The sequence below is a fragment of the Cibotium barometz genome, chromosome 7 (genome assembly GCF_041138505.1).
Source record: "Cibotium barometz isolate CiBa-2024 chromosome 7, ASM4113850v1, whole genome shotgun sequence".
NCBI classification, from domain to species: domain Eukaryota; kingdom Viridiplantae; phylum Streptophyta; class Polypodiopsida; order Cyatheales; family Cibotiaceae; genus Cibotium; species Cibotium barometz.
This window is the reverse complement of record NC_141052.1, coordinates 302889-316292: the sequence shown is the minus strand read 5'-3', so window position 1 is coordinate 316292 and position 13404 is coordinate 302889.

The window sequence follows — 13404 nt, the reverse complement described above, 5'->3', positions numbered from 1 at the left end:
TCGTCTGCCTAAAACCATAGAAAACTGCCCTCTCACAACCATGGTTGGCCATCGCTTCATTAATGCATTCCTAGAACAAACATTGGGCCTCCATATCCTCCTCTTTCATTTCCCATGTCGCAATGGTGAGAAGATCCTGCATGTTATGTGAAAATGATAGTCATTGAAGAGGTTGTACAATTAGCTTGCTCTAACCATCTAAATACTCTACATTGGTAATTTGCTACCTTGGATCATATACATGACAAGCCATGGTCACCCAATCTGATGTTCGTCGGGTGTGGTCGAACTGTATCCACGTATGTCGCAGGTCGCCAGAGCTGCGGTCCATTGCATTCGATTCACCAAATCTAACCCTGAAGCGGGTCCAATGGTGGACATCTTGAAAACATAGCACTTCTCACCTAAGGACCCTTGACCTGGGAACCTACTTCTGTGGAAAAAGTCATAAGTGCACTCTCGCTTCAGCTCTAGAATTGCATCAAAGCCAAAACTCCCCGTTGAAGGGCCTTGTCAAGCTATAGTGACTGACCTCCGAAACCTAAAAAATAAATTGTTCAAATATTACAATGCATCTTATCTAGATTTTAATAACTATTTAACACCTACCAAAATTCCCAACCAAATTAGCCTACAAGCTGTCTTCCACTAGTGGTCCCATCTCCTCTGCAATGTTGATGAACTCTTGTTTCCCAATGAAATGTGAGGAACCACCTTCTTGCACTAGTGCTGCCATGACGATTTCTTTTTCCACACACATTTGAACCTTCCTTGCCCTAGCATTGCGATCCACCCCTAGCACCCTGGACACCATTTGCCTGGTCCTATTAGTTAGTACCTTTGATGTGCGTCCATGTACATTATGTTGATGGGTGCCAATGTGTATCATTAATCTGCTCATCGTCTTGTCAGAGGGCATCACATAATAGATGTAGCAATTGCTTGTAGCAATGCACATCGCTAGAACTAAGTAGTAATGGCAAAGGAGCTTCGTAGATGCATTGCTGCACTCCTCTCCCCAGTGGTTGGTGCCTTTAGCATGCTTCCAGTAAAATGTGATGTATTTGACACCATGTGGTTTTTTAAATGCGGGCAAAGTTCATTAACACACTTCAAAATACCTAGACAATGACTTCGCCGACATACTCTAGGGAAGGCAATGCTAGAGGTTTGCGGCTTCGACCAGTTGGGGATCATTCTTATGCTCCATGAAGTCCATTCTTGGGCGTGTTTCCATGGTCGGTGGGAGCTCAAATATGCAATATCATCATTGTATTGTATAGGAATCTCCACGGCCTTGATAATGTCTTTGACATTTAGCAAAATCTTTGTTAATGTGTTTCCCTTCTTCATGCTAAAAAAGGTATTCTAAAATGCTATTTCCTTGTCCACTAAAAATACACTGGATGAGCCTGATGCATCGGTATCCTTGCTATCTTGAAAGGGACTGCATAAATCTATCACATTCTTCAGAGTTGGAAGACCTCTGGGTGGGTTGTCTAAGATGGCTATTGGTTCTGGATTTGACTTCAATGAAGAATCAACTATTGCCGATAGAGAGTCCTCACGTATGTAAAACTCATACCCCTCTCATGATTGGAGGTTGCCTCGAGAGGGATGTGCAACTCTTGGGTCCCAATACTTTTACTAGGGCTTGCAATCCATAAAATGAGTGGGGGGCTGATTGCTTATGTAAAAACTTTACACTCACCATAACCCGTCCATTGTTGAAACTCAATTCTTTCTTAGAAGATGGGAATGTGATTGTGCAACTCATTGTAAAGAGGAGCAAAAATGAAGTACATAAGAACAAAAAAGAATGGTATAATAGGTAGGGAGTACACAAGTACTGAATGGTGATTAACACGCCTAAAGAAGTTGGTCGTTTTTAATTACACCGTTATAATTTAATTATATTTTTTTATTATTTAAAAAAAATAAAATCTTAAAAAAATCTAAAAAAAATAAATACATATTAATTTTTCTTTGTTTTTTCCAAAATTAGCATCCATTCATCTCTCTCCCTCATCTCTCGCCTATTTCTCTCCGTACTCTCCTTCATCATCATTTACAAGATGAACATCAAAAACATAACCATCTAAAAAACTTGACAAGTACATTAAAGAAGTTGGCACTATGAAGTAGTGTCAACATTATTACTACATCAAAGAAGTTGGCATTATAAAGTAGTGCCAACATTAATCTACATCAAAGAAGTTGCATTGTGAAGTAATGCCAACATTATAACAAACCTCAATACTTAGTAGGAAACACACTCATCAGTTTCTATATGATAGGCAACCATTGATTGGGCAATATTCCTAATTAATTGCTCGTTCTCATCGTTAATAATGACTCTGCATTAAAGAAGTTGGCATTATAAAGTAGTGCCAACATTAATCTATATCAAAGAAGTTGCATTGTGAAGTAATGCCAACATTATAACAAACCTCAATACTTAGTAGGAAACACACTCATCAGTTTCTATACGATAGGCAACCATTGATTGGGCCGTATTCCTAATTAATTGCTCGTTCTCATCGTTAATAATGACTCTGTATGTCCTCCAATAAGCAATTGCACTTGATATTTTAAGCTCAAACATATCTATCGTTGCCAGGTTGTTCTCCTTTCCTTTGATTATTTTCTTCAATTCCAATAATAAACTCCCCGAAATCTCGAGTCATTGTTGTACATCTCATCAAGTGCCATGTATCCTTGCAAGATGATACACTTCATGGTAAGCTCCTCTAATGATGATGTGGTCTCATGACGCGTAAATAAACATAGAAGTGTGTGCTTGGGAGGAGTTGAGTAGGCGTTTGAGGAAGGCATGGGATGAGGAGGCGCTTGAGGAGGGGTTGCTTGAGGAGAGAGTGCTTGATAGAGGTTCAGGGTGGAGGGGGCACTGAAGGAGGGCATAAGAGGAGGTGGAGTGGGTGCTTGAGGGAGGGCAGAGGGGGGCCAAGAGGAGGGCAGAGGGGGGCCAAGAGGAGGGTGCGAGAGGTGGAGTGGGTCGAGAGGAGGTGGAGGGGGCGCTTGATTCCGGTGCGAGAGGAGGTGGAGGGGGCACGGGAGGCATCTAATAGCCATGCGTGGCGTCGCTATGCCAATTATGGCTTGCACTCGAAATAGCCATGTGTGGCCTGGCCATGCCACACATGGTTGCCACGTGAGGCTACACGATGGGCATCACACGTGGTGCCACGTGCACGACGCACTACATGTGGCACCTACGTGGACTGCGTGGTGGCCTAGTCCACGTGAGTGCCACACTTGGCACACGTGGCGCAAACTAGTAGATGGCACCATGTGTGCTTTGCAGGCCACGTGGCACATCGTAGCATGCCATGTGGTCTGTCTAGTCCACGTGGTGAGCTAGTAGCTCCTCACATGGACTAGCAAGTCCATGTGGGCACGCCACGTGGTGAGCTAGTAGCTCCTCACATGGACTAGCAAGTCCATGTGGGCACGCCATGTGGATTGTTAAGTCCACATGGCACTGCCACATGTACGTGGCCATGACACGTGGACTAAGCAGTCCACATGGCCTTGCCATGTGTAATGCGAGCGCAAGCATTACACACGGTGGTCGCGTGGCCTTTGCCGCATGTGTGGCAAAGGCCACGAGGCCTGTGGCCTTTGCTGCGTGCATGGCACGCGACTGGCCACGCAACATGGGCCACGCAGGCCACATTGTGTGGCCATGTGGTTGGATGTGCAACAGCTTTATAGCCATTGCATAGCTAGTGTTGAGGGCTCACAAAAAAGCCATCAACAGCCTCAAAAGCCCTCCTCTCTCGCTCTCTCGCCCTTCTCTCTCTCTCTCCCTCCTCTCTCGTTCCTCTCTTGCTCGCCCTTCTCTCTCCTTCCTCTCTCGCTCAACCACTCAATAGCTGTCCTCCCTCTCTCTCTCAACCCCTCAACAGCCTTCGTCTATCCTGCTCTTAACCCCTCCCACAAAGAGTCGACGAGCTCTCTCTCTCTCCCACCACAAAGAGTCATCCTTTCTCTCTCAATAAGTGCGCCTCAACGGTTGGAACGCCCTTAAGCAATAACGGCCCTCACTTGCCCTCAACGCCGAAGCAAGAGTTCTCAATCATCAAACTTCTCCATGTAAACTTCATATGGATAGCATAACAATTCCAATAGTATCACATGTAATTGGAATAAAAAATTAATGTTTAAATACTAATTTAAGATAATTGCATCACATGTTAAATGACAAAAGGCTAATTTAAGAACTATTCATGGTAATATGGATGTATATTCAAGACAAAATGCCTCCACGGACTCATTTACAATCAACACGGTTCACCGGATCGCAAGATGAGGTCATTCTCTCGCAAGATGTGGGCATATCACAAGTGGCCACATCAAGCGAGGTGACAAACACCTCACAATTGCAGCTGACTATGGAAGTTGGTTCCGCAATGGCCGCTGACGACAATCGCATGGCCACCGATAGTGCCACGATTGTAGAAGAAGAGGAACTGCCTTCCTAGAGTGTTGCTTTGTCGACATTGAGGCCCAAAATGCTTTCATATGGTATCTTTATAAAGAAGTATAAATGATCGTGTCTTGTCATAGGTAATGATGTGGCCTTGTAAGTTTTTTAGGGAATATAAAATGGAAGTTTAAGATCATAATATGATGACTTTGTAAACGAGTTACAATGGTAGTTGTAACTTGATATGCATTGATAGTTATAACTGAGTTGCAATGTGTATAGTGCTCTTGTATCCATCCAATCTTCTCCTCTACTGTCACCATGAGTTATAATGTGCGAGACAATAGAGGGAAGGAAGTGTAGAAAGAGAATTTGCTCGCCTAAACACCAAAAATCGCTTGCTCAAAATGAAATATACCCTTTCTATGCCATTAGATTCAAATGACAAGTTGAGTGCAATTGTAGAGGTGAGATCTTGGAGAACTCCACTATGTATAGGAATATAGTGGGTAGCTTGATCTACATGATGATCACCAGGCCAAATTTGAACTATACAGTTAGATTGGAGAGTTAGTTTATGTAGGTTCCTCGGAAGCCACATTTAGATGGTGTGAGGTGCACATTATGCTATGTGAAGTCCACATTAGACTATGGTCTCTTTTATGAGGTTGGTACGAAGTTGCAAGTGTTTGGATACACCAATGCAGATTGGGCTGGTAGTATTGTAGATAGGAGATCTACCGGTGGACATGGAGAAGCAAGAAGCAGCCCAACAGTTGCCTTGTCGAGTACAGAGGCAGAGTATAGGAGTGCTGTAATGGCAGCATGTGAGGTAGCTTGGTTGCGCAAGCTACTTGGTGATTTGGGAATGTAGGTTGATAGTAGGCAGGTTGTCATCTATTGCAAAAACCTTAGTAGTATACAGTTGGTGAAAAACCTAATTTTTAATGCACAGACCAAACACATAGAGGTCCACTATCACTTCATCAGAGAGAGGGTCTTAGTAGGAGACATTGATCTCATGTATATTAGCACAGAGGAGCAAGTACCTGACATTTTCACAAAAGCCATGGGAGGAGTAGAGAAGCTTTGTAAATTTTGGACTATGCTTGGAGTCCTAAAGATAGAGTTGAGCTTGAGGGGTAGTGTTGAGATGTCAAGCTCAACATGAGCTGACAGTTATGATATGCCTGGGGGACCGTTTCTGCCACTTACATCACTGGCGTGTTTCGTAGGATGCTGACATGATGGATCTTTGCTGCCAGTGATTCTATAGTTGGACTATATCATTTACTAGTCCACCACTGAGTTATGGAATACTTATCTTGCTAGCTCACTCACACTATGTTCACATGATGGATCTTCGCTAGTGATTTTATAGCGACTATATCATCTTCTACTAGTCCACCATTGAGTTATGGCATCCTTATCTTGCCATAGTACTTTAGTAATTATGTTGCATTTTCCTTATCTCTTTTGTAGACCTCTTTTCTTGGGGATAAGAAGAACAAAAATTTCAGCCTCTCATCTTGTGTGTTCTCTTCTAGGGTTTGTGTGAGTGTGTGTGTGCTTACAAGAGCTCAAGCTCTCTTCCCCCCTATATCTGTTCAATGACTTGCTATCATATCCCAGCAGGTATTCTGTAAATGGTAGTGGGGAAGGAATCTGTCACAGTGTGGTTGCATTCAGCTTCTTGAAATAATCTATATAAACTATTAATTTACCCATTTTCTTAGGGAAAATTATAGTTGGAGATAGACACTAACCACAAGCTTTATCCATGGGGTAAAATAAATCCAACTTGTAATAATTTTTTAATCTCTTCCTTGACCTACTTGGCATAATTTGGGTTCATTCAATACCTCTATTCATGGATAGGAATTGCATCCTCCTCTAATTGATGCGATGCTAAGATAGAACTAAGGGGAGTCAAAGCCTTTCATATTGGTGTAGCTCTAGGTGAAAACATCCACATAGGACTTAAGTAGGTCATAAATCTTGTAAGATTCCTCCCCCAGCCCCTCAAGATGTCTAGTTTCTTCCCCTATAATCATTCCCCTTTTCAGAATAATAAGAGATCTTGTTTCTACCTGTTTTGGCTTAGAGAGAGAAAATATTCTAGAGAGAGATAATTCAATTTTTAGATATCTTTGGATGGAAAAAATTTTGACCACAAATGAAGTTGGGATGTCCTTCTAATTTGTGACCCTTAAGTACTTAGTTATTCCAAAGGTTTCCAATGTTTGAAGGATGCCTTAGAGATTAATCGGGTAAGAGCCTTAGAGCTTGATTTTAAAATAGGATGTTTCAAAGCTTGATTAATCGGGTTAGAGCCTTAGAGCTTGATTGGGTTGGATCTAGCCTTAGAGCTTGATTTTAAAATAGGATGTTTCAAAGCTAAACCCCTAATTAGTAACATCAATGGTACTTCCTTCTACTGATTTGATTTCTTCACATTTGAAGGTCGAGGCAACACCCTCCTCTTCTTTGGCAATATGCAAGTCCACTTCTTGTGACTCATAGTTGGTGTTCTTTATGATAAACAATGACCAAATTTCCTTCATGTGTTTATGACCATTTCACAATGTATCTTCTCTTCTTATTTTTTTTAAGAGGTTGCACTGCATCTTGCACTTGCTTTGTTGCTGACAATCTTTATCCCTGTCAAAATAGCTCCTCATGGCTGACCAAGTGAGATCATCATTGGTGTGAGATAAATATTATGCAAGATGCATGTAATGGTATTAAATGGACATGTGCGAACACAAAAACACATACATGCATGCAATGCTCACATAATAGCATGCTCCCAAGGCTCCAAAAAAAGCAACACCGCTCCGGGAAGGCAAGGGTGGCGAGGGATTTGGAGGAGTCATAGGGGTATGGGCAATAGAGAGATCAATGGAGTGTGGAGGGTTTTGGGGTGGGGTGGAGAGAGTGGGAAATGCGGCAGCATCCATTAATGCATCGACCTTGCGCTCCGGTGTTGGACGTCTGCCTTGTAGCTGTTGGTTAAGATTGGAGGTCACGCTCATCTCCTGCCTATAGCTAGGCATTATTATGTTGTAAGGTGTGCCTGCTTATAGGAGTCGAAAGAGGTGCGAATTTTGTTGCTGCCATCCTCAGCAGTTTGTGCTCAATGGCGACGAAGGTCTTGAGCTTCTTTCTGGGTGAGGGAGAGGGCGTGGTTTGTTGTTGTTGCGGTTTGAGCTGCCTCTTGGGCTGCATGGATTTGCTGGCTGAAGTTGGGTGAGAGTGGGCCAAGGCGGCAACGAGGGTATTCTCGTGGTCCTCTAGGGACATTTGTAGGTGGGTGTCAGTGAGGGATGCCTCAAGGTCTTGCTAGGTCTAGAGCTGATCAAATCAGGCCAAGATCATGGCTTGCTAGGTTGCGGTTACCTACTTGTATTAACGTTACACATAGTTCGTCTCATGGATGTTACGAGATCCTTGGCAAGGTTAGAAAAGCCCTCGGCAAAGCTTGGAAGGGTGCCATGGGAGAACCAAATGCCTTTGGAGTATGCTTGTTGGGAGCAAAAACACCCAACTTTTGGACCCAGCGGAGGGTGTCCATCGTATGACGTTGCGAGGTAGAAGGGATGTAGATGGACCTGAGGTTGAAGAGATTCTTGTGAGTAAAGGCACAAAAGAGTGTAAGGGAGACAATGATGCAATCAAGACTCCTCTTAAACCTAGAAGGGTTGATATAAAGCCTTATAATGGGGTTGGAGAGCAAGGAAGCTGATACTCATGTTAGAGATTTCATTCTTTAGTGTTTGGTAGCTAGACATACGCATCCTAATGAGTGGAAAGCATGGTTCCAAATAACTTTGAGCGAAGCTAAAAATTGGTTCTAAATTGGTTCTATGACATGGAGAAGTATGAAGCAGATAGGATTGCTACCTACTGGGACGGGCCAATAGGGGCCTTTCTTGAGCATTTTGCACCTACCTTGAGCCCATTAAATGCCTTTATTACCTTGGGTGGTTTCTTTCAAAGGGAAAATGAGACTGTAAGACTGTGAGGTTAGCTAAGCCACTATCACTTGAAGATGAATTTGCTAAAGCTTATGAGGTAGAAAAACCCATTTTGTATACAAATTTAGCACTATGATTTAGAGCTATGCAATAGTAGATAGGTGGACTATGTGGTTTGATGGAGCTAGCAGAGGGCTACAAAGTCTAGATCATGTGGCATTGTTATACATCATCTTGATGGGTGCATTAGTCTTCTAGGGGTTAATCTGGGGGAATTTTTTAGTAACACTATGGCTGAATATCAAGCTTTCCTGATTGGGTTGAGTGCTTTGAGAAAATTTGGGGCATCATTGGTTCATGTTAAAGGTGATTCACAATTAGTTATGCTATCATGCCAATAAGCCTATGGTCTTCTTTTGCATTTCCATGACCCCATCATTGAGTCCCACGTTGTCAAAAAACCGTTTTGCTGACACATTTGTTGTGATGGCTCTCTTCTTTGCCCAGAATTTGGGGACTTTGTCAACTTGTTCTTGCTCGATCTTAGCACTATTTGGGAGGATATTCAAACCATGAAGATCTTTGGGGTAGAGCATATACCTTTAGAAGTGGGCATGTTGAGGAAGATCAATGTTATGCTTTGGGAGTAGTTGGTTTATTCTCTTACACACATTCTTCGATAGTTACATGAATTCACTTTTTCTTAGGTAGATCCACTACACCTCATTATGGTTATGTAGCCCAATGGATAAGGCACGAGTCTAATTGGAGGTTCTAGGTTCACACTAACAGGCTAGTTTCCCTATAGGATGCCATTGTACCTCATTATGGTTATGTAGCCCATTGGATAAGGCACCAGTTAACCGGAGATTCTAGGTTCACACTAGTAGGCTAGTTTCCTCGCAGGATGCCATTATTGGATTTTTTTGATCCCCAAACATTTTTAAAAGTGCATTGCATATGCATGCTTTATGTGTATCATTATTTATCCACGGTACATGCATAATATTTTAAATATTAGCTCACACACTCACGTCGTGACAATTATAAATGATGCTCACTTGGTCTTGACTAAAGTTTCTCCTTCTCATAGAAAGTTTTGAAGTAAAGGCACATACATATGAAGATCACGAAAAACTTGTTTGTGTATTGCTCAAAGAAAAGAAGATCGTCCTTTTGCATGGGAACCATGTGAGAAAAGGCCAGGGCTCAGCAACCATAAAAAAACCATGAAGAAAAGAAGAGAACCTTTGGATGAGAAGAGTTTATTGAGAGCCTTGTTCCTTCAAAAATTTACAACAAACAAATAACTTTAGTCAAAGTAAAAGTAGAAGGAGGAGTGGCCTATGTAGGTTAAAAGACCAATGAAAGATTTTTAAAAAATAGATAATGATGAAGGCCACTATAACGGGCTGGTATTGCACACCATCTTGTAGTAATAAACCACATTGGAAAACTAAACACACAAACAAAGTACATTGGTAAAAGAAGTGTGGGTTGCCCATGATTTGAATGGGCACACTCACGAGAAGAAGCGAAAGGGTTCCGCATGGAGAGATACACCTTTTTGGTTGAGAACACCCGCTGTGTGAAGAGAAGCATGGTGGGACAACAAAAAGGAGGGCGGTCATCAACAACCGTCGTGCGGGCAAGCAATAGAGCCACCATGACCAGTGGACAGACATGTGAGAAAGGGCCAAGGCTCGTCCGCCATTAAAAAAATCATGAAGAAAAGAAGAGAAGAGAAGGCAACCTTTGGATGACAAGAGTGTATTGAGAGCCTTGTTCCTTCAAAAATTTAAAACAAACAAAGAACTATAGTCAAAGTAAAAGGAGGAGGAGGAGTGGCCTCTGTAGGTCAAAAGAACAATGAGAGATTTTTTAAAATCGATGATGATGAAGACCACTATGACAAGCCGATATGCACACCATCTTGTAGTACTAAACCATATTGGAAAACTAAACGCACAAACAAAGTACCTTGGTAAAAGAAGTGTGGGTTGCCCATGAAAGTTTTGTGAGAAACCCTCCCTAAAAAAAAGACCCACAACACATATTCATACACAAAAAATCCCTACTAAAAATTGTACAATTCTATTGATTTTGTATCTTGAGCATTGAGAGGATTCACACACACCCAAAAACGGCAGCACCAACGATGACAACGTACAAACAAAATTCAGTAAAAAAAACTTAGTGAAAGGTGATAAGCTCTTTTTTTCCCTCTTGATTTATGATAAACATTGATAAACAACAATGCTAAAAATTCCATCACCACACATATTAAATATTTTGTCAAATTCTTGCGATACACATCTTTGCACACTTGTCAACATCATCATTGTGAATTTACTGCTTAATATTTATACTCAAACTTGATTTTTTTTCTGCGATTGCATAATACATTATAAACATTACAAGAATATTATTCATATATCATTTTGTGGAAAGGTGTGGGGGTTGAGTTTGATTCCATTGCCTACTCCTATAGTGAACATAGATGCACACTCTAGCCATAGGTCCTTTTCTTGTTGGGATTCACTTTGGGAGTTGAGGAGAGTTGTCAATTTTGTGCAGCTTTCTTTGCTAGTTGTTCTTGGGCTTGGGTTTAGCTCCGTAGCTTAGGCTCAAGAATATTTCCTGATAAGTATCTTGGTTGGACAACCATCCTACTATGCTTACAAGGCACTTCGCACCGAGCCCTCCCACCATACTCCCCCTATGGCCCCCTCTCGTTCTCTACCATCGCCCCACCACCGGCATCATATATAGTTTGATGACTTGCGTATCGCCTTCCCCTACAACATCTCCATCGAAGAGGCCCGTGAGGTGAAAATATTCTTCTTCTCCAAATGCCTGGCCCGTAACCCCAATGAAGATGACGACGATGGGCGGGGACAAAACTGATCCACTTGCAAGAGTAGATCCCCCTGTCTCCAACTCTCTCCCTCCTCACCCTTCACCCCCACCACATTTCCACTCCCATTCCGACCCCGTTTCTCAACTGTCTCCCAACCCACCCCCACTGGTGCCCACCACCAACATTCCCTTGAACCCCCTGCCCTCCACGTAATACTCATAGTAGGCACTAGCTTCCCTCCTTCTACCACTTCACTTGTGTAAGATTCCTCCCTCCAGCTTTTGAGGTGTGCAGGTGTAAGAACCTCCCCTTCTGATCTTATAATTATTCCCCTCTCTGAAATAAAAGAAAGATCTTGTTTTACCCTGTTTTGGCCTGGAGAGAGAAAATGTCTAGAGGGAGGTAATTCAAAATTGAGATATTTTTGGATATAAAAATCCTCCTAGTGTCTAAAATGGTTTCCCTTGAAACAGAAATTCAAAAAGAACTTTCCAATGTGCAATTGGAATTAATTAAAAATAGGTATAAAGGACCTTAGCCTAAGGGTCTAGATTTTCAAAACATTTTGGATTATGGTTCAATTAAGGTTCCTATGAACCAATAAGATTCATCCAAATGTAGGGAGGAGATAAATTGAAGAATAAAAGAAAAATCCCCAAAAATGAGTAAATGCTCACATAAGATGAAAAGTGGACTAAGGACCAAAGAAAAGAATTAAAAAACTAAATTTTGACACCTCAGTGTGGGGATCTCTCCTCATGAAGTAGGCGCCTTTTTCTCATCATTATCCCTAATTTTTATTCAATAAAATGAGATATTTTCATCTCTCCTCTCTCCTATTTCAAAACTAGATCCAAAAAGTACGCTGAACTGATCCAAAAATGGTCAAAAATTGACCAAACTGATCTGGAAAATTCTAGAATCAGTTTGCTTGGTTAGAGGCTCACTTTTTCCTATAAATAGAAGCCTCTTTGTAAAAGCTTAATGGTGTTTATGCACTATTACTCTGCTCCTGTCGTCCTGAGCCATCTACATTGAATTTTTTAATAATTTAATTGTTTTTGGCCTAATCCTCTCCAAAGTGAATTGGTAGCCACTCTTGCTTCAAACAAGAGTAGAACCCTCAATCCCTCAAGCCAAAGAAGAGCTTACAAGCTCCATGTAAGCTAATTTTCTTACTTGTTTAATGAAGAATCTATGGTTTTCTTAATTTTTATGTTTTGCAGATGTTGAATTAAATTCAAATGCCATGCCTTTAAAAAAAGACCAATCTTAGAAAGATTAACTAAAGGATTAATTAAACTCTTATTATTGTTTACTCTCTTGAATTTAGAAAATTGTCTAGATTAGAGTTTTATAAATCTAATTTGGGTTAATTTAAGTTAAATAAAGAATGAAAAAATGAGAAATGGTCAGCCATACAAAGGAGGTTATGGCAAAATTTTCCAGAATTTTGTGGAAAAGAAAGTTTGTTTTTATGTTATTCCAAAAGAGTAATTCCCATAATTTTTGCATCTAAAAGAAATATTCTAATTACTCCATGTACATATTCACCTATGAATATGCATGGATATCACTGATATTAATTATTAAATTTGATTTTTATGCATAGAAAGATGCATAAAGGAATTTTTTTATTACAAAAGTGTTATTCTCATTAAATTTAATTTCTATGCATAGAAAGATGCATAAAGGAATTTTTTTATTACAAAAGGATTATTCTCATTAAATTTGATTTTTATGCTTAGAAAGATGCATAAAGAAAATTTTTATTATTATAAAAGTGTTATTCTCATTAAAAGTGCTTTTTATGCATAGAAAGATGCATAAAGGAAATTTTTTATTACAAATGTGTTATTCTCATTAAATTTGATTTTTATGCATAGAAAGATGCATAAAGAAATTTTTTATTACAAAAGTGTTATTCTCATTAAATTTGATTTTTTTGCATAGAAAGATGCATGAAGGAATTTTTTTAATTTCAAAAGTGTTATTCTCATTAAAATTCATTTCTATGCATAGAAAGATGCATAAAGGAAATTTTTTTATTACAAAAGTGTTATTCTCATTAAATTTGATTTTTAGGCATAGAAAGATGCATAAAGGAATTTTTTTTA